Raw genomic sequence first — 10,321 nt, forward strand, 5'->3', positions numbered from 1 at the left:
GAGGAAGACAGAAGTGCAGTTGTATTAGATAAAACTGCGAACAGAAGGGCAAAAGCAGCCTAGGCAACATGGTGATCTTTTCTGCACAGTTTACAGAAAGATGCTGGACTTCAGTTCCTGGTCCACTGTAGTGGACAGTCATTTATCAATATGACTGTACTTCCTGCATTGGAACAATTTGCCGAGAATGTTTTCTTGCAGAGCAGATTTTGTAACTGTAAGATGAAGGTGTAACCCTTAAATGTGGGAGTCAAGTGCAAACCTATGCCCTTGTAGGAAAAGTTTTCTCCAGAATCCCTTGGAAGTCAATAAGGCACTTGTCATTAAGGCTGTTAACTGGAGAGGGAGGCAAGTTCTGTTCCCACAGTTTCCAGCACTCGTGCTTGGGTCCACCTATGGGCTGAGACAGTGGTGCTGGTTGTGAGGATGAAAAGCATTTCTAATCATTACACTGCATTTCTTCAGCTCTTTGAATTAAATATGCTAAAATACTTAACTATAGTCACAGTAGAGCAATATACACCATAGGTATATGGTAATAAACTTTGGGCAAGAGGGAAAGACACTATGCACTATGATGTGAGAGTCCCAGGCACACCTTCAGGATCAGGTGGAACCTGCTCTCCATCTTTGCTCACTGTGTGTCTGCTTGCAGTGATTATTTTAGGATATTATCCTGAAAACCTTTTCCTATTTCCAATACACATTCATTTGCATTCACGTGGGATAATACTCTGCAGTTGTTACTAACTAGATGCTGAATAGTCTCTTCCAAATAGAGGTATTTCTCAACAGGAGCAGAGGAATTTGAATGAAAACCCATAGTTACCCAGTGGGAACGAGGAATCAATTCTAATCTTCCCTCTGCAATTTCTATATGCCATTGAAACACATGGGGTCTTACATGAATCTTCCATTATCTGAGGAGGAAAAATCCTTGCTACTTTACAATAATTGTGCTATTCTGCAAGGAGAGCTGTGAAACCGTGGCTATCTTTTTAGGTTCTTTAGCCAAATATTTTTTTTCTGACTTGACCTGGGTCTGCTTTGAGTTTAATTTGGAAACCTTTCCAACTCAAAACACATGGAAGTACATCTCTAGCATAAGGCAATTCAGTAGAGAAACACCACGTCACCTCCACATAAGAGCTTTTGGATATGCTATTATGCCTTGCAGATAATCCTCAAGCTGTGCCAATTGTTTCATGGTGCCTGCATGTTACAAAAATTGTGCATATTAAAACTGGATGGCCATTAAAAGATGTCTGTGTTAGGGAAAGGCCAAGGTAAGGTCTGCAAAAGTTTCTGCTGACTAAACACCCTTGCTTTAAATCTTCACTCACAGTAAGAGGATGTGAAAGGGCCATTCCAGAAATACTGCCTCTGATCTCTGCCTACAGACAGGGAGGTAGAGGTTAAACCCTAACTTGTCAAGTCCTTTTTAAGAATCGTTCATATACTAATCCCATTGAACAGTCTGCTATGGTTGGAGACACAAAATGATCCCCAGACATGAGAGAAAGCCCTGATAACTGCCCAGGGCTGCACTCAAAAGTTCATGTACAACAGCAAGGCTCAGTTAAATCCTCAATTACTGTGAATGCCCTGAAAATCTGGCATTTCAAGCTATCAGACATGCAAGTTAGGGGCTCTGCACAGCCTTTTGCAGACTGCTGTTTTGCAAATCAAGGCTAGAAGTAAGTCAGGAAAACAAGTGAGGCAAGGGGCAGCCTGGCTGACTGCTTGTGAAACCCTTCTGTTGGAAACAGGCTCCATGCCAGCTTCTTCTTTTCTATGATGTTTCCCTTCCAGGTTTGAGTCCACTGTCTACCTCTGCCTCTTTTGAAGATTTTTTTTCCTTGGAGCATTGCATTCTTGCTTCACGGGGAAGCAGAGCCATGGGAGCACCAGCAAAAAAAAACAAAACAAAACAAAAAAAACCCCCACATTTGTAGCTCAAGAATCCAGAGTTCAGGCCTCTTACTTCATTTGCTTTTGGATTTTCACACATATTCAAACGCCTGACAACCTCAGTCCCTGCTGGCAGCAATGGATTTGCCAGTTCCCAGTTTCTTTGAGTGTTGGAGGTATTGTTAGGGCATCATCTATATCTGGAAGAGAAGGCAATTGCTTTGAAACCTATGTAGCAATTGGGACCTAATTTCATTGAAAAGATGGAAACATTTTTCCTTTTTTCCTTAAAAAATAGGATCCCAGCTTGATAATGCCTAAGAAAGCTCTGAAACACTTGCTGAGCTGGTTGAAATAGATAAGCCTAAAATAGATTCATCACAGGCAGTTACAGAAACTTGAATCTGAAATATTGATCAGGTAAACTGTTGGAAAAACATGGTGATGTACAGTTGTGTTACACAGCCTAACCTTGCTCATTCATGCTTCAAGTAACAGCCCAAAACAGACAAGTGCCCACATTAGTGTTAGAAGGAAGCACTTTTGTTTTGGTTTGGTTTGGTTTGGTTTGGTTTTTGGTTTTTTGTTTAAAGTAACTTTGTCATGTCTCAGGCTGTACATCCACACCAGGAAAAGAAAAGGAAATCAAAATCTTTCTTAAGCTAATTCCCCCTCTGGAGAGCATCACACTGTGCCACTGGCCAGCCCAGACAGACCCACCTGCCGCTGCCACCTGTCCCCAGCAGCTCCCTGCATCAGCTCATCCTCCTTCTAGCACCAAAGCTTGGGAACGTTTCCAGTCCCTGTCAGGGGCTTTTCCACACACAGAGCACAAAGGGCCTTGTCCAGGGCTGTACCAAAGCCAAGCCTAGCTTTGAGCTTTCCTTTGTTTTCTCGAGAAGAAGGGTCTGACACTTCCCAGCTAGCACAGTGGAAGATGCACCATCTCAATCTGGTTGTCTGCAGCCATGGCTGCATGCTAAGATGCTTGTGTTTTCAGATATCTAATGTTAAAAAAAGATTGTACATCTTTAGTAGACTATACACCAAAAGAAGTGCCTTTCTTTGGAATTAGTATGTATTTTGTGGCACATTTTCAGGAGTTGAAAACTACATGGGAAGTGGAAAGTCCTGCAACTGCCATGAGTGGTAGGTGCAAAACCAAGATTTCTTAACAGAGCAATCACAGGAAGTCATGTCTGGGGAAGAGCTTTGTGAAGATGAGGAGGAGAACATGGTCCTTCATGGCGAAGCGGAGACCACCGCCCCATCAGTTTCTTCAGTTCGAAGTTGAATCTCAGGATGAAGGCTGCACACACAAGGCAGTGCATGAGGCAACCTGACCAAGGCATCAGGACCGAGGCTGGCTGCTGCAAACTTCTCTGTATCATGGAGATCTCTGGGAATTTGGCAGCAAAACCGCACAGTCAAATAAAATAAACACATCATAACTACAGAGACACAGAGACAGCTCAGATTGAGGTGTGTTAAACCAAGTCTTCTCAGGCTGCAACAAGGGAGAAGCTGGTCTCATCTCTGTTCCTTGGTACAAGCTTCAGAAGACAGGACAGTGATAACTGGTTTAAAACATATCTGTGTGTCTGCAGAGGTGGTTCCAAATAATTTTCCCTTTGGGTGAACAGTTACAAGACAGATCTAACAATCTGCTATGATATCTTTAACGATCTAGTTCCTGTGTGTTCTGCCCTTTCAGGTGATCCAGTTTTTTTCTAAAATGAGGTATTTTAACCCGGGTCATGGACAGGGTCACACTAACAACAGATCATGATTTTCGTGCCTGCAGCATCATTTCATTACCACTAAAATTACCATCAGAATAAATCAAAAGACCATAATCTGTCTATTTCTCTGCTGACACAAATACTACCTTATGCCGGAAAGGCCATTTGAGAAAGCTTAAAATCGAAGAAAAAAATCTAATCCTCCATGTAAACCACTGTCACTTGAATAACTTAACTGCACAAACTGTTATGCTGATGGAAACCCAGAGCAGAATTCAGACCAGCTTTAAATATGGGCAACTCATTCCTTCTGTTCTGCCGCATCATCGTCCAAAGAGGAACACACAGACACACAAAATGATTCATACAGGAAATCCAGAATACTGCAGAATTCATCTCTCTGCTGTGACAAGCTGATCCTAGTTTCATGTATTTTTATTTCCAATGGAAATATCTTTCCAAGACACTGCTTCCACATTTTATCCAGGTTACTTAGTATGTAGCATGAGTGACATACCTTGACACAGGCAAGATTTAGCAAATACAGCACAGAGTTTCATGAATTCTTGTTTCTGCATTACAATCCTTCAGGCTGAAGATGTCAGTGCTGCAGACACTGTTTAGACAGGAGACAAGTTTACATCAAAGAGAAGAAGAAGAAGAAGAAGAAGAAGAAGAAGAAGAAGAAGAAGAAGAAGAAGAAGAAGAAGATGTACTTTTTGGTACCTCACTGGTTTTTTGCCTACCCTCCCTAATCATTTGTATTGCTGCTGCAGTCACTCTCTTCCATTGATGGCCTGAAAGTCCCCATCATATTTTTACAAATTTTGAGTAGAATCCTGCAAAAAGAGGAGATCAGAGTGGTTTGTCATCAGCAATTAGGAAGCTGCAGGGCTTGCTGGGGGTACAGCAAGCCAGGGATGCTCTCTACTTACAAAAGCTGGTGTCTGGTTGCAAAGCACAAAAAAAACCACAGGTAATGAAGAAAATGTAACTGCACCTTAAAACAGATATTTGCCAGCATCTGTGTCTCATTGGAGAATTCAAAGCACTGTTATGGAGAAATGAGTAAGTTGCAAGGCAGAGTCTTTCTGGGGCACTGTTCTTGTGCTGGGTTAAAAGCCAGGGGGTGGGGGAAGCGCTTGCATGGGTACAGCAAAGCATGGTGTGAGCTGGGCCCTGCTGCTGGCCTCCCTCTCACCACTGGCAAAAAGGGAGTTGACACAAGGTTAGGTATGAATGCATTTTAAAGGACAAAGCAACAGGAACTTCCATTGCCTTAAGAAATTTTGAAAATATTCTGCTCATGTCTCAATGTGGCATGTTTTTGCAATTAAAATCTCCTTTTTGTGAGGGTGACTTTACACTCTGTGTTAGGGATCAAAAGCATAAAAACATAACATGGATGCACCTAAGACATAAATTAAGCAAAAGTTAACAGAAAACAGTATAGATTTTAAGTAGCATTTTGATTTACCTCTTCTCCATGACTATGACTGTTGAAGGGTTGGTTTGACAGCACAGACAGAAAAAAGGCACAATTTTTTTTAGAAACAGTACAAAGGCTTTCAAAAGGTTTTCAGAACCTTTTAATCCTACTTTGGTATTCTGAAAATCTTCCTCAATTAAATACTTCCTCAGCATCAAAGATGTCACTGACATCTCTGTCTCAGGAGAGTTCTGTGGCACTTCTCCTTCCAACAACCACCATAGTGTTGCCCACACCTTTGGGCAGATTCTCTGCCAAATCCTGTAGGTTTGCTCAGCAGGGGAGAGGGGTGTGAGTAACAGGCTTGGCTTTTGTTTGTCTTAGCTTTTTGAATCATCAGAATTCCCCATGGGTAATTTTTCCAGTAGGTTTTGGTCTCCCCACTCCTTCTCCCCTTTGGTATCTGCCTGGACAATGCTCACTGCTACCTGTACCTACACTATAGAATTTTATTTGAAAACTTCCTAATACTGCCAATATGGAAGTGTATGGAAGTGCCTAACAGTTGTTTGGTTTTTTTGGGTTTTTTTGGTTTTTTTTCCTAAAGTGCTTTTATTTCCCCTTTTGGTCCCACAGCAAGTTTTGCTGACTGTAGTCTATGTTAACAGTAGGGCAAAAAATGGTGGGAAAGGTCAGGAACTCCAAGAGATGGAAGGACACAACAGTGACTCTACTAAAAGGCTTCTTTCTGCTTCAGGCAGTGCACTGTGACTGAACAAATGGGAAGCTGAAGATAAGTTAGAGGAGAAAAGGAAGGAGATTACAAAAATAAAGGCTGTTTCTCCTTGGGGATGATCTCATATCTGAACAACTGAACTCTCACTTCCTCATCCTCTGTCTTCTGCTTGTTACCAATGTTGGCACACAGAAGCCAGGAAGGAAACAGAACAAAACAATTTTAGGGAGATAATGTTATTTGCAAATATCTGAGAATGCTAGTAGGAATCACCATTTTCCTTATTCATTAAGAGGTTTTCAAAAAATCTCCTTAGCCCAACCTAAAAATGAAGGAAATATCTGAGGAATGTTGGTTTCTTGTGGTTGTTTAACAGTAGCAGTAAGTACTCATTGCAGAGCAGTCATTTAGCTAGAAGTGCCTCCACACAAAGGAGATGCATTTCAGGCTCTTCCACAAGCAGGATGGAAGCCACTGACTCAGGACAGTTTGCTCAGGACTCCGTTCCTGCAGCTTGCTTTGGCTGTGATGGTACCTGCGTGGTTGCACCCAGGCTGGTTACCCAAGCCTCTCTGCAGGTGTGAGCAGAGACACAAGTGGGCTTGCAAGGGGAGGGCTGAACTTCAGCATGTGTGCACAACCCAAATGCACCAGCTGCTGGTATCACAGTGGAGGAAGATCTTCTCCACACAGGCTCGGTAGCCAGGAGCTCTGCTCCCAGTCAGTGTGTGCCAGCCTTGCTGCTCCTGCTGCTGGAGGGCTCTCTGCTTGCCCCAGAAATAATGAGTGATCCCCTTAAAAGTGAAACCCCCAAATACATGGTATTTCTGCATATACTTGCAGGGGATTTATAGGTAGCTTTAGCCTTCAGAATCTGGAAGATGGGGAAAAAATGAAAATAGCATGGGAGTTAGTTTCTAGATACCTCACACACAGGTTTGTTGGGCTCTTTGTTGTCATTGTCAAGGGAAATTAAAATACCTACAGACTGAAAACTAAAGAATCTGGCCATGCCAAGCAGGTTATGGTGTGACCACAAACAGAGAGCAGTGCCTTGCCAGAAAGGTTTTCTCTGGTTTTCAGTGGACCCATGCCATTCCACAGCAGCACAAGTCCCTGCTTCCCAGAATCTTGTGATGCAAATGGCAAACATGGGTTTGCAGCTCCTCTAATTTTCAGGCAGCGATATTAGCTGAGCTGGAAGATTGAAATGGCAAGCCATGAGTAAAATTAGTGTATTGTGGCAGAGTAAAAGCATTCAGGCTGACTTCAAGTGCCATGCATAAGTAAGACACCATTCTCTTTCTCCTGTTTAGCAATTCTTTTTCTTTATACTCCATTTACCCTGTATTAAGTATTTATAAGAGATCACTTTAAATCCCCTTTGCAGTCAGCATGTGCGTGTCAAGTCTCATGCCTATTTGCTGAGGCTGTATAGCCAGGAAAACACATTGTGACTAATTGCTGCTGTGGGGTTTTGATTGAACAGGTAAAAAGTATGTAAGTGCCTTTACAAAAGAAGCCATTTTTTCATCTGCCCACTCTTATGTATGCCCAACTCAAATTCATTTAGCTACGAATGCTAGCATGTGCTTGAGAAATAGCTGTTAAGCTGGGGAGAACCAAGTGAATTTCATGTTCTGTAACTGGAAAATGACTTTCTGCCCATATAATAGGCCAATGTATGTGCTGTGTCTGCGAGGCGCAGCGCGCAGTGTGGTACTGCACCCTGTTGGTCTGTGGTGTTATGAAAGCCCAGCTGCATTCTCAGTACAATGTGAGGCAATTTCTTTTATATTAAACCTTTATTTCAGGCAAGCTGGTTCCAAATGCAACGTAGAGACAGGTGGGATAAAAAAAGAAACTCATTCTGGCAGAGAGAGTGTGACCTGCAAAAGTGGAAGAAAAAGTTGTGTTAGAAAAGCAGGTGTGATTGAAGTGTTCTCACTCACTAGTCAGGGCGTGGAAGCAACAAAACAATAATCAGCAAGCGAGGAAAAAGAAAGCAAGTTTTCATGTTACTTATAGGGAAGCAAGAAGGATGTTTTAAATCATTAGAAGAGTGGCTCAAAAGTGTGGCTCACGTGGTTCAGATGTCCACAAAAGAGTCAGTTCAGGAGAACAACATTTTGGTGCCAAAACTCAAATTCCAGAAAAGGTAAGGAAGGATGTGCCTGATTCAGCCTTATTTCCTGAGTACATGGCTACTGAACTCATTCTAGCTCAGAAAGATGACATCAAGGTGGAAGAGCAAGCATCCTGGAAGAGGGCCAAGGCAAAGGACATGAGTGACAAGGGTCTGGCAGGCTGTAGGAGGCAGTGTATATGCAGTCACAATGCCATCATGAAGTAGACAGCAGGATTAGGGACATCACGTCTTGTAAATCAAGCCAGGCAGAGAGGTTCAGAGGCAGATCCTTGCTTAGGACACTCCTCTGCAGAGAAGCCTTGCCCATGCACCCTGCTGATTATTTGGTCATGTGTACCTATGCCATTAGCAGTGTTTCACAGCTGAGCCAGGAAAAAGTGCACATTCATCGGGCAGCCTTTGCCCAAGCAGCCTGCAAAATCCTGTTGAACCACTGGCTCAGTGTTCACATAAGACTGTAACTTCCCATATGTCATAGGTTTTAACAGTTCATTCTTCATCCATTCCTACAGGTTGCCTGATTTGTGCCACCACCTTCTTGGAGGGGAATTCCCAGTGAATGCAGAGATCAGCCAGTGGTTGTCCTGTCCTTGCTTGCTCCCGTGCTACTGCCCATCCTCCCACGTACAGAGAGCTCCTGGTGCTGCCTGGCCTTTTCTTTAATCAGTCTTGGCCTGAATGACTTACCCTAAGGTTAAATAGGATAGAAATAAGCACCAAAGACAAGCAGCTGGTTACAGCAGCTTCTGGACTAGCACCTTAAGGGAATGGGTTTTAGGATGTTCAGAGTCTTTTAATAGTTGTTGACAGTAGTATTTTATATCCAATGTATTGCAATAATATCAGAAATTATGTGAAGATAGGATTGGGGTTTTTCTCTTTAAGACACAAGTTTCAGTGACTCTTTGTCTCATTACTTCCCTGGAATTTAAACTAGGGTGCAATAGAAGCTGTACATGCCTGAGTATCCAAGTGCCTACTTGTCACTTAAGCACATGACTTGACATGATCTCCTCTGACTTTCCTTGGGTGCTGCATTTCAGGTAGGGTTCCTACCAGCACAGCCCCAGGTGTTCCTCTCCTCACCTTTGAATGCAAAGCAGCCCTTGCACTGGGCAGCTTTACAGAGTGTTTAAACCAGCCAGGAAGAGTGTTTGTGTCAGCAACTGTGATCTGCTGTTCTCCAAAGGCTGACAGAGCTCAACATATGCATATGGGCAGGAGCCATGCCTCAAAGGCTGCATGTTTAATTACTAATTTCTATGAGAAACCTCAGCATTTTCTTGCTCTCATTTTCTCTTCCGCTTGTGTGTAGCCCCCAGCAGGAGACAGCTTCCTCCCAGCAGCCATGTGTCACACAGTGAAAGAGAGAGCTGCCACCACGCCAGGCAAGAGGCAAGGAGGGTGATGAGACCCACACACCCACCCCAGCTCTGGCTTCATGCACCTACTGAGAGCAGCTCTCTTATGAGCGCTGCAAGCAGTACACAAAGAAAGGCAGCACAGCAAGTGTGGAAACACAGAGCACTGGGAATATTTCTCTGTCTGCTCTGGGGTGCCCTGACCCACAGAGGAGCACTGGCTTTGACCCTCATTCATGCAAAAAGTTTCCTAGACTTCAAGATAGACTAGAATCCAAAATAGTCTGATATAGATTACAGAGAGTAGTGTAGGTGTATCACTTGGTGAGACATTTAGGTTTTGGTATTTTTAGTATGTTGCGGATGGAAGCAAGATGGAGAGCACAGGGTGTTGTCCTGAGTTTCTTCTTCATGCTTCTTCTTTCTTCTTCTTCATGGTTTGGGTGGCATTTTGTAATGGGCAGAAAAGTCCACATTGCAGCTCTTTGGGATCAGTTATTGGGTTAAAAGGGAAAATAATCTAGGTGTCAGTTCTTAATTGGATAGTTTAGTCTTGTAACAAGAGACTGTCAGCCATTTTGTGCCTTCTAATGAAAAGCTGCCCCACTCACAGTAGTGAGACTGTTTTACTGATAAGAAATGATAAACACCTGAGTCCAAACATGAACTACTGTCTCAAGTGCCTTCAATCCAGACCCAGAGAAACTGACAACTGGCACCCAACAGCGAGAAGGCTGCGGTGTTAGAGCAGCAGTCAGAACCTCCCCACCTTAGGGGGAAAGCAAATTCAGGTTGAGGTAGAGCGAGATGTGGTGAGGTTCACATGTGCACCACGGCCCCACAGGGAAGCAAGGCAGGCTGCAGTCACAGAAATAAAGCCTCTCAGGAGCCCACCTGCCCTAGCAGAACTGGCTGAAGGCTGCTGGACACTGCAGGGCTGGCTGTGTGCTGCCAGTGGAGACTGATGGGCAGAGGGAATGGGGACAGCAGGAG

The sequence above is a fragment of the Geospiza fortis genome, unplaced genomic scaffold, assembly GCF_000277835.1.
Source record: "Geospiza fortis unplaced genomic scaffold, GeoFor_1.0 scaffold429, whole genome shotgun sequence".
NCBI lineage: Eukaryota > Metazoa > Chordata > Aves > Passeriformes > Thraupidae > Geospiza > Geospiza fortis.